Raw genomic sequence first — 13,152 nt, 5'->3', positions numbered from 1 at the left:
ATATTCTTTGCTCATAAAATAACAGCGATGGTTAAAGAAATGTATTACATAAATAAGTTACAAAACATCATTTTTGTAATTAAAAAGGCATATTATTATACAAAATATGAAGTACGTATATAGGCCGAATATTCAGTTGCTATATATACAATACCTTGCCCATATTTTATATATTGTCAATGACTTTGTAATATGAACATAATATATAAGTTATTTATTCCTCAAAATAGTTCTAACTATGTATTAAACTTACCATTAATACGTCATGACTTTCGTGTGTCTTCATATCAAGAAGATGTGTTAAAGTTATCAAGATTGATTACTATTTTTTTTTTATGCACAAAACTTAATTTAATGCTATAATTGGGGTGAGACGTACAAATTAAACACATTTATAATTCTAGAAGATTATTATTAATAGTATAAAAAGTAAATTAACACGAGGAAATAGTATAAAAATAATAATATAACTACGACAATTGGACAATGAAATGCAGTAATAAACATTTTGATATGATTATGACGAAATGACGTAATAACTTTTCAGAATTCATCTTATGAAATTACGCTTAATAATATTATAACAAATACCTCATTTGTTACTTTTATTATTATTATTTTTCGTAAAACGTTTCCTTCACTTTATTATATTTTTTTAAACCTATTATAAAAAACAAACTATTCGAATAGCTTTAGTAATATGCTAAAAGTCAATATTTATTAACTATACATTTGATTAAATATTGATATAAACTTATTTTTTATTTTATTTCAAAATCCATTAATACTGAAGTACTTATATATACAATTATCACAGTTCACAGTATTGCACCTCGAAGAGCACACGTAAAAAGTACACATCATACTGCTGTACTGGAGGTAAAATATTTGACCAATGAATATAACATGTTGTGAAAGCCATTTAATAAATACTTACTTATGACTTAAAATATGTATCATTTTTTATTTATTTGAACAGGACTAAGGTATTTATTCAACCTAACAAATAATAAGATGTTTACAGTGGCTTGTACTGTATTTGATATTTCATTGTAGTATTAAATGTTACTTTTTAATTAATGAGAACAAACGTAGGTACAAAAGACATTAATTAAATGACTTTTGACAAAAATGTAATTCTATTTAAAAGAGAAAAAACATTTAAAACGTTACATTGTATACTATACCTACCATCATAGACTTTTTTTGCTAAAACATTATCAACGATTGAAACAAATAAAGCGCAAACGGGTTTATATATTTACTATGGTATTATTATTTGGTTACTATCGACCACAGAGTAATACTCAATGGTATCGACGGACATATTATTATTGTTATACGATTATAATCCTATGGGGGTACCTAGGTTTATATGGTGCGAATAACAACGAATAGTTTTGTTCAATAAAATATAAAATCGGCGTGTGCATCGAATACGCGGGCATAGGTCAAGTCGTGCGTGGTCGTCGTTACCGACGGATTTATCGATTTTCAACACCATACGGACATCGATCTTCGGGTGTATATGTATAAACATGACCGATGCAAACGTTTAAAAATATTTATACGGTCGGTATTGTTTATCGGCAGGCAGCGGACGTCGTTTCAGACAGTGAGAGATATATCGTCCCCGTCGTCCTCCACTTCTTCTTCGGTGGGTTTAAGTGTATATGCTTAAGTATAAGTGCGCGTGTGCATGGGTGGGTGTGGGTGGGTGTGGCGGTGTGTGTGTTTGTGTTTGTGTGATATATTTCTTGATTTCGGTGGGCCCGCCAATGGTTCGACAATGGCTCCGAGTGGCGATTTATGGCGAGAATAATCGAAGAATGGAAGACCGTGTGAAATACACACGCATTAGCAAACACTCACGAATTATATGCGTATAATATAATATATATATATTTATATATTTATGGGCGATATAGCATAGTATAAGTACGCAATGGTGTATAATATATTGGGATCTTACCGAAATCTGGAGGTCCGGTCAATTTCCGTTGGATGCGGTCATTAATATGCATTAGAGTACTTAATGTTTTACTTTTATTTTTTAATTAAAACAAAACTTTACAGTGTACATTCGTTAACGAATTTTGTCAATAAAAAAAAAAAAAAAATCATAATTAAACCTACATAATGAAAATAATCAGTGGCGTAGGAAGACTCATTAACGCCTCTGGCAAACTTGGAAATGCGCCTTTTCAAAGATAAAAAAATTGACGAAATTATATTTTTTTAACATTTATTATTTTCAATTATCAGTTATTTTTAAGATTATTTTTACTGCAAAACATAATATCCATGATTATTTTTAAAATGTTGCGCCAGTTTTCTTTTTCATTTTTGAAAATTTTTATACCTCACAGTCAATAACCAGAAATAAAAACACAATTTGCGGTACAAAAAAATGCATGGAAAACAAAAAAGTTTATTTTTTGAAATACTATATTTTAACTATTGCCTTCGAACCTGTTCACCATTACTAAGATTACGATTATTCTCATCATGTGGATAGTAGTTTTGATTAGAAGTGATTGGAGGAACATGTTCAATTAAAATAACCCTTTTATATTAACCTTGGTGTTATTTTGGGACATTTCGCAGGATCATAACTACAGTTAATGGAACACAATTCATCATTACGTAGTTTGTGCAGATAAACAAAATCATTTCGAAATGTATTATGAAGAAATTTCATTTTGAAGGTAGAATAAAAATAAGTACTATTTTTAAAGCAAAATTTTGCGCCCCTTCACGATTTGCGCCCCTGGCGTAGGCACAGTTCGCCATACTTTTGCTACGCCACTGAAAATAATATGTAGTAGATACCTAATAATTATGACCATTTTATTCGGAAAGATAAATAAATTATTATTCTCGGCAAGAACCAATAATATCGAACTCTAGACTTTTGGAAATCAAAGGTTTGACGACTTAGAAATCCAATAAGAATGGGTTATGAATGGGTTGTCGCGGCCACGATTTCCATATATATCAGAGCAGACTAAGGAACATTTACGCCTTAATTATTATAACGTGTAATGATTTCCCACGCATCTGTCTTTGCCTATTTTCTGCGTTCGAAAGTGTCTTGATATGTTTCGAATAACGAATAAATGAATATAAGTAGGTAGGTACACGTGCACCTGTATACCTCTGTACCTCGCACCTTTATACCTATATTATCATAACCATGTTTATACACCACGGCAACAGACCGCGCAAATGCATTATAATAATAATAATATATGTAGACGAAATCGGCGCAGTTTATAGGAGTAAAGTTAAAGTAATTTCGTTGCTCGTGCAGAAAAGCTGGATTCGAATGATCTCGTGCACTGACAAGATTACTACCTATATTATTATTATTGCCAACGCAGTGTGTATGCGTCGTAAGACTGCCACGGGTTATTATACTACGCGTTCACGTAATATTATACACATATAATAATATATCATACAACATTATCACGGGTGGCGGTAAATTTGGCTCCTGTTCGGTGTGGTGTTCGGGACGATATTATTTTATAACAAATCTAGCATATTGGATGTTTTAGAGCGCCGCGGCGCCTGGTTGGATTATTAAAACTATACTTAACTCCGGAGGAGTGCGCATACAAAATTAATGCACATAACTTGCTGAAAACTTTCGGCGCATAGGTGTAGTAGTGATGATAATATACGTAACCTCGTGAAACACCTCACCGCCTCAATTGGCTGGTATATTCATCGTATATTGAAGCGGTATAATATAAAAGCACTAATGATAATATTGTGTAATTCACATGTGTATAATATTCTCACCTGATCACTGGGTCGTCGGAGGGCGAGGGGGTATCAAAAACAACTCAATCGTGGACTCGTTTTATACAAAACAATAACGTAATTAGATATGGTCGGATATTTTCAAAGAATTAAACGACCATCAAAGCGATGCGTACACATAATATGTACCATAACGATTATGAAGTTTAAAATCATATTATTTACAAGGTATATGATAATATTATATACTTATACATATATGCTTAAATAATATAACTATATTAGCTATACGCTTGATTACAACTCTATTCACGGTTATAAAGAACTTAATATGTTTTACAATAATATTATGACGTGAGTAAAGAATAATAGTAATAACTAAGAAAAGTAATAATTTAATTTAAAATGTTCAACGGGACTCGTTTAATTAAACTTAATACAATAGTCATAACAATTTAAATATTGAATTTTAAGAACATGTCAATTTCATCAATTATTAGGGACCCGTTTTTTTTTTTAGTGTTCTTTAGTTCTTTCTACTATACATTTTGAAACCTGATTATAATAATATGATAAATTGACTATATTTTATATTCTAAAAAATATTTTTATGCGTGGGAAACAAATGATTAGAATTATTTTATTATAAAGTTAATTATCTTAATAGAAAATACACAGTAATAATATTTATATGACAGAAACCTTAGCAGTTGATCCTATTTATAAATGAAAAATAATAAATTAAATAAATGTTCACATGCAATCAATTTTACTGCATAAACTGTACCTATTGTTTTTTAGTACCTATAATATAAATGAATATGATCCTAGCTAGATGTTTTATTTTTACTTGAATTACTTTCAAAAGTACATTGAAAGTATAAAAAGTATAAAGTATACATTACAAGTATAAAAAGTTTTTTTTTTACTTTGTCCAACTCAATATTTAAATTTATAACACAATTTTAGCAGAGTAACAGTAAACTTTATTTTTAATTTGTTTCCAGTCAATATGTGAATCAGGCCATTTTCTCACAGACCATTACCACTTAATGTAAAAACTCCTACAATATTCTTTAGGGAACATTTGCATTTTTTTCAATTATTTAAAAAAATCATCTCTAATACTTTTTTAAGGGTCGCAATTTACGTTAAATATATTTTCAAAGACAAATCTAATAATAGGGATGGTGATAGTTTTTTCTGTCTGTATTTAAGGTATTTCCAAAGAAAAGCCAATATTTTTTATGGTCCTCCAAATAATAGCAAACAAAATCTGGAGATGCCAGTCATAAAAAATGTAGCATATTTCAAGTGAATAATTATAAAAAAAATTGCGATTATAATTTACTAAGGAAATAATATTTTTATATTCTATATTATGATGTTAAATTTATTATTATTATTATATTTATTAATTTTCAATGCAACTCGCCTTTGAAAATATAATTTATTAGTCAAACGTATTTTAAATATTGCCCATAAAACAATATTCAAATACCGATGTTATATTGTTATGTATTCATTTTATAGATGATCACGTTTTGATGTACAAATTTCCAAAACTAATGTGAATAAAATAAAACAAATATTACCATACCTATCAGTTAAAATTAAAAACCAGACCGGCAATACTTTTATTAGTTGTAATACACATTAAAATAATACAAATATTCGATTATAGCTTTGTAGCTAACTATTGAACTGTTAGAGTATAAATAGCTACCATAATAATATGATACATACATTGTTGACTGTGGTGGTTATTGAATTTACTTGATATATCATAATATAAGTAAGACATAAGGTAAAGAATATTTATGATGGGTGTTCAATTTTCAATGTTAAAATACCAAATTTTAAGGATATCTGCAATACCTATTTAGAACCTAAGATTGTTGTATCTTTTTTCGTTCTTAATGAATTGTTTTTAATAATTATCAAATATGAAAAATTTTCAATGTTGTCATGCGTCAAGTCTTGTTATTTGGGTTTGTTGTATGCAACATTTAATATACAAAATAAAATAAAGTGAAAAAATGCAATTAAGGACCAACAATACCTACAGACAGAACATTTTGGTTGTGAATATATATATTTTTTTAATTTACAACTTATTTTTTCTGATATGCTTCCCAGAAACGAAACTCGTTTAAACAAAATACGATGTGACTTGATGTCAAAACCAAAATAAAATGTTAAGAATTTTAATTTTGTTGATAAAAAAGTATAGTAATTAATATATTTTACTATCAAATTATTATTACTGTATGGTCGCGTCCATGAAATAAATGAAATAAATGATTTAGTAATTTGTGGTTATATATCAATAGTTTGTATTATCATGTTGATAAAATACCTGTTTGTTTTCACTCAATTTATAAGAACCAAAATTTCTATTAAGATCCATAATTAAATAACGAATTGTATTGATATGATGAACTTTTTAACTGTCGACTATAAGCTCTTTAAATAATACACATACAAATGGTTATCTGTGAGATTGATTACTTAACCTAAATATATAAATTGTAGATTTTCAAAAAAGTCAAGATAGAATCTGTTGGTTCTAAACTCACGCACTTTTCTACAACGGAGGTCTAATAATAATATATTTTTATGATTTTTGCAGAATATATTCGCATATACGACTCTTGTTTACATTCGACAAGTTAAATTACACGTATAGGTAGGTTATACCGGTGGACCACAGGTTCTTATCAAAATACACATTTACAATATTATGTTATATTATATAGGTAGGCACTAAAAGGAATGCTGTCTTTAGACATAGTAAACTTGCTTTGGAAACGTAACCATACGAATATGGTGAGTAGAAAAAAAAACAAAGGCTTTAGACTTTAGAGTGTGCATATTATTATAATAAATCGTCATGCCTAAATCCTAACGACAAACTTATTCGTAAAGAAAAGACATCGCACTCAATATATATATATATTTATTTGTGGGCGCAAGGTACTCGCTCGTCGTAGATATTATTTTATATTATTATATAAATCTGTCATTTAACACCGTGGATCGTGAGTTTAAGTCCACTTCGCGTTGTTTCCGATTCGAATAGAAAAGGGATTGTCGTCAACGCTGGTCGATAAATCTTTTTTTGCTCCTCCCACCGTTTTCGCCTTGACGTATCTAAGCACGCTTTCGTTTTGTCCAATGTCATATATATTATATAATATGCAATATGCATGTATAAATTAATGTAAAGCGTGTTTTGTATTTAAAGCAGACGAGTCTATACGTGTGCGTCGATACATAAAGAAAATTCTAAGCGCAAGAGTCAAGAAAAATAAAAAAAAAGACTGCCAGTAAAAATTCCTTACAACAGGCAGTTTAAATAATCACTGCAATAATAAATCCAAATGTTGTTCTTGAGATGGGTCTTTAGGTAATGTTTAAAATCATATAGGTATAGCCTATCTTGCTTCACTCCTCACCCTGATTTACAAATACCTAAACACACCGTCTATTAGGGATCGGCTACTCTCGTTCCATTAAAGATTTTTTACAATGGTTTGAAAGCTAGAGATTCAAAAGTATAGCTTGGTTACGATCTAATGACAGCTGAGGTAGCCAGATGACTCCCAAAAACAGCCAATCATTTTACTCACAGTTATATATTTTAACGATGCTCTGAGACTGGCTTATATCATTTGGAAACTTATCAACTATATACTATTTAGTTTCAAAACCCAATTACTATAGTTATCCTCCTGATATTTATTGCAAACCAATTAGTCTCTCGTCCTTCTTCGCCAATTATTGAAAATATAATTTTAAAAACAATCTTCCCGTTTATTTCTTCCCGTAACATTCTACTAAATACCCAATTTGAATCGCATCTCATTTCACAATACACTGACTGTATGAACAATTTTAGGAGTATTTCCTTTTATTTTGATAATAATATCCTCAACAATAATATCTCTATAATTTTTTTAACAGGAATTTTACTCCAATATTACTCACAAGTCTTAATATGTTAAAAACAATTTAATTCAGAACTCTCTTTTCGACAACGAAATCACTCACAATATACATTGTTGATTATAATATAATTTTTGCATTAAACTATTTTATTGTAATTATTATTGTTCGAACAGTATTAAAACGTATGGATAATAATAATATAGATAATGTGAATAATAAATTATAATTGATGATTTAATATTGTCATAATTGTTATTCGACCGGACGCGGACGGTGACAAAGGCAAGGACGACGTGCCTGGTCTACCGAATTCTCGGCAAACATTATCGCAGTTCGATTGACCGGAAAACGCGCACGTACACTCTTTGGCGGGTTTCCTTCTCTATTTTTCACGCCAAACCATAAACTACGAATACACAATAGATGCGCTGATACGAATATCTTTATTTCACACCACTTGAGTAGTGACGATAATAAATAATAATTGACTACGTTATGTAATTATGATATTAGGTCAATGTGAATTAGGCACATAAAGCTCATCAGCTGGTATCAGATGCACCTGCTACGCATATACAATATACATTATACAATGTACCTATCCTAAAAGTACCTAATCACCCTTATCTCGATGACCTTGAAAAATCGGTTTTTTCAGATATGGATTCTTCAACGGTAATCCATAAGAAATTTCCAATTTAATGGTGTACATTTCTTATAGATTAGATACTGTAAAAAAACCACATTTACCTAATATATAATATTGACTTTCAACGTAGATAATTTTAGTGATATGGTACTTTTGTTACACGGTGTATAAACCAAAGGCCGTATACTGTGATGAAGTAACGTGTATTAATACTACTAGGAAAGTACGATTTTAGGCAAATTTATTTATTTTTTAGTAGGTAAATCAAAATGCTCTACTTTTTTAAGCCAAATCGTTATAACCCGTATTATCTGTATTACTATTATTTATATATATGTAAATTATGTCAATTGATGAATACGAATTTTCTTACTATCGACAATACGACCTTACATAGAAATTCAATATATCTGCAGTATCATGCCTACCTGCTTTATGATAAAAACAATAATGGAAATAAGACTATAGAAATAACAAAATGGCTTTCAGACAATTGTTTGTATACTTGCAGTGTTATTATAAACGTTGAGGTGTAAACAAATAAATACTATAATATTATTTTATTGTCTGGTGGGGCGAAGGTGGGGGACAATGAGTCTTGGGGGGGCGGTTCCCCTTCGTCACTGATTATGGAGTGTGTGTGCTTCTTTTTGTGGTTCTTTACATTTCTCGCCTCATAATTATTGTTTGCATTTGTCGACTCGCGGCTGCGCATTTCGCAGAATTAAACGTTCACGAGTTATTAAATACAATATTCTGTAGAATTAATATGGGCGCATATTTCGCGTTTTATTCGAAAACTTTACCCATACTTACCTCCGCAAACATAATTTTTACTCAGCGCGTATAAAGTAATAACAATCAAAATGCATATTTAAACTTTTTAATAGTGTTACATTTTTGTTTGCGTCTAACTGTAGTAAATTATACCTCGAGGACACGGGAATAAACGAGGAGCTGCTCTAGACGGGGTGGAAAAAATACACACAAACATACATACTTATATTGCGAGAGTTAAGCCCGTTCGTCTTACGCTCGAAACCAAATTTTTACCCGTTCGGTTAGTAACGTCTCGTCGACTACGCGGTGTATTAATAACATAAAAAACAGCGAGGAAATGCGACGTTTACGTATTTATAATTGCTCGACGGAGTTTTATTTATAATCGAAATTGTTTCGAGAAAACTCGCAGCGTTCGTCCTCTGAAAATAAACGTTAATTTTGCGTGTTTTTCAAATACAACGACAAGCCTTTTAGTTGGTCGGTCGGAAAATATAGCGATATATTTTCAGCTTATCCGACTTCACACGGGCGCGGTTGATTAAAAGGGGGAAAAATCTCGGCCGATGCAATCCCTTGCCGAGCCCGGTGCAATATATATATTATTATAATCGTTATAACTATATATTAGGTAGGTACGTCATAACAATAACGCGTTTTCTTTATGGCAGCCGAGGAAATTTTACTTGGGACAACAAACCGTTTGAGACGCTCGCGCCACACTTTATATTCTTAACTATTCGAGACGGCTACCATGTATATATTGTACGTACCTAAATATTATATACCTACTAACACTTTTTTTTTATGTATACACCGCCGGGTGTACATTGGCCAGCTGTGGCAGTGAGGGTTCTCTCCTAGCACAACCTATATATACGCCGCAAAGTTCAATTTATTCTGTCCGTAAAAATCTACGTAAAACCGTCGTAAAAAAAAAATGACATAAATGTATATTATCTGGTCAACGGGTATTAGTTGTAAATTATTTGATCGGTATAATATATAGTATAGCTGCTCTGGCGTATTTACACAAGGATATATACATAATATTATATTATTATGTACGTATACAAATATTACGTACCCGACGGTGGTCCACGGAAAATTGTGATAAACAAGGGACGGGGATAACATTTTGCCAGATTCAATCGACGTTATATGCAAACTTACGAGTTATCGTTATTTTATGTAATAATATGTACACAGAGGTTCACTCGCGTAGAACGCAATATATCGAAATTCCGACGGTCTTGTGACTAGAGTCCATCCACGTATACAGCAAGCACGGATCAATGTTACGATTTACGATTCATAGTATTCAATAATAATATGAATACCACCTATGATTAATATATGCATTACATATTTGAGATATTATTATTATTATGTTCTATGCGATTTGATTCGTACGTATTATTTACAACAAAGCTATCGAAATACGATTTTCGACAAAACTGAAACAGTATTAATAACGTTTGAACAGTATAATATCACGTTTTATTGCATAACCCGAAGATAAAAATGCTTAACAATGTTTTTAATAATAAATTCGAGTATTCGATATCAAATATTCATTCGACGCTTCAGACTTGTATAACATTAATTTACCACATACATTATATAGAATAAACTAGAATGCTAACTATTGTAATACAGCGCCTGTGTAATTGGTTAAATCTATTTTCCGCCATTTTAATCGAGGCCAATGTTTGTCATCGTGTTTATAAGCTGAAAACATAAAGTCATTTGTATTTTGTAAAAAATATTAATCTTCCAAATTGTTTTATTGTCTACATTAAATAAGCGTGATAAGACACATTAGACTATTTTTAAACGACGGATGGTAACTTCACGTCTTATCACAGTTGACAATATCTAGTTTATTTTATATATGTGTGCATTTCACAGAGTATAAGCCTTAGATCATATTATTCTATATTATGATCTAAGGCAGCGGTTTTCAACCTTTTTATATCCGGGGAACCACCTACACAGTTTGAACATTTCTGTGTACCACTTGACCAAATAACGTTATTTTTGATTATAAAAAATATATATGTTATTTTAAATTCTAGAATTTTATTTCGTTAGGAACTAACAAGAAAATTATGATAATAATATAAGCACTTAATGCATAAAAAGAAAATTAAATATTATGTACAATTATTATTTATATCATTATTAATATCGAATGAAACAAATAATATTTTATATGAATCCATTCCATTTTTTTTTTATAAAGGGAGATGTTTTTAGCTTACCACTTATGAGCTTTCCACGTACCACTAGTGGTACGTGCGTATCACAGGTCGAGAAACGCTGATCCAAAGTACAAACACGTAAAAGATTTAAAGTGATAAATATTACAAGACAACGTCATTAAATTTGGAATATTATCTATTATTGATATTCGTGTTAGTTTGATAGTTACGCAAAAACGATAATATTATTATAAATTATGAGAGTTTAAAATGTTTGGTGTTAATGATGGACACTTCGCACGCATACTGCAGTATATCATCGGCTCACTGTGGGTGGGCCGTGACATGAAGGGTTGTCATTTTAGACGTGAACCAATATGTCTGATCCAATATTATGTCTGATCATGAATAATTGCGTTTGAAAAACCATTCTGATCGGAGGCCGTTTATTACTGACTAATAAATCACATTTCGTGTTAAATACGTGTAATATATTACGGGCTCATCAAACTTAATCGTTTCGCGTGTGACAGTTTACATAGAGTGAATCCCCTATATTATACACATAATATGTATAGTGTATAAGTGTCCATGTGTGTTCAAATCTATATCGGTTCGAAAGAAACAACTGTAAAAATGATCATCAGTATCGAGTTAAAAATGTCAGTGAAAATACGACACTTGAAAAAATATATAATTTTTATATGCTTATTGTGATCCCGTACACTGAAAGAGTTTGGTTTTGGTATGGTACGTACCTATTATATGGACTATTATAATAATAATATTATACAAGGACACTATAGGTGTATAGGTACGCATGGAATATAGTATTGATATAGTATTGACAATAACAATAATATACAAATCATAATGTTGGCTAAAAACCTATTCATAGTATAAGCTCCCAACTGAATCTTAAACCTCGGTATAGTAATATAATATATATACTGCAGTATAATAATACGTTTGAATGTCATCGTTATTACTGTCGTTTTATTAATAATGACGTTTTTTTTCTTTCCGGCGTGCTGCCATAAATTTCGTTATTTTATTTTCAAACATTTTTATGGCGTAATAAACGATCCATAGCTATAATATAATATTATATTATTATGGAACATAATATTATGGTGGTTCATGTATAACGCATTGAAACCCCTCCTGTGCAACGCGCGCGCGATTGAGCATTTAAGTCAAATCAAGATTTTTTTCGAAAATTCTCGTCGCGCCAATAGTAGGTACCTATAGTTGTAGTTTCGTACGTAGGTGGTCCGTATTTGCATCGTAACTTTAAATTAATATAAAAACACACATAATGTTATGTAGAACGGAAGTAATTCCAACGTGTCGAATTGTGACCGAGCAGAGTGTGTCATAGACTATGGTCGTATAAATATTTTTTCGGTATTTGACTGCCTCAAACAATCAGTTGGACTACTACAATAATATATTGTACTGGGTATTATGTTTGTGTCAATAATAAAAATTATACACACGTTTATCATCAAGGTGATCATATTATATCGTTGAAATGTAATTAATACAGATTATTATTGTTTACAATTATTTTAGATTCTGAGTGGAACGATGAATGTATTGATTTTACAATGATGTGTGTTTTTTTTTTTTATTTTTTTTTTTATTTTTGTGTCTGTCATCACCTTTTAGACAGTAAAACTGCTTCGATTTTCTTCAACAGTAACTTTTATGATTGGAAGTGATCTAGTTGGTACTTTGGGGGGTCAAAAGTAAAATTTCCTCAGTAGTTTTCAAAAGCGACGTGAAAAACAAAAGAAA

At 30.5% G+C, this 13,152-nt stretch overlaps 1 protein-coding gene across 2 annotated transcripts in view; it reads right to left on the bottom strand.

Annotated features, from left to right (window-relative positions):
* Positions 1–13,152, bottom strand: part of LOC100167765 (lachesin-like) — a 223,919-nt gene that overhangs the window by 119,033 nt on the left and 91,734 nt on the right. The window contains exon 1 of one of the 2 annotated variants that reach the window (XM_029491272.1): positions 11,413–12,947. The exons of the other annotated variant lie outside the window; for it this stretch is intronic. The gene's annotated coding sequence lies outside the window, so the exon portion shown is untranslated. Of the gene's footprint in view, positions 1–11,412; positions 12,948–13,152 lie in introns of those variants that run through there. 2 annotated transcript variants of the gene reach the window in all.

The sequence above is a fragment of the Acyrthosiphon pisum genome, chromosome A3 (genome assembly GCF_005508785.2).
Source record: "Acyrthosiphon pisum isolate AL4f chromosome A3, pea_aphid_22Mar2018_4r6ur, whole genome shotgun sequence".
Classification (NCBI taxonomy): Eukaryota; Metazoa; Arthropoda; class Insecta; order Hemiptera; family Aphididae; genus Acyrthosiphon; species Acyrthosiphon pisum.
The sequence above is the reverse complement of the archived record's forward strand: the minus strand, read 5'-3'. Positions and strand labels throughout refer to the sequence as shown.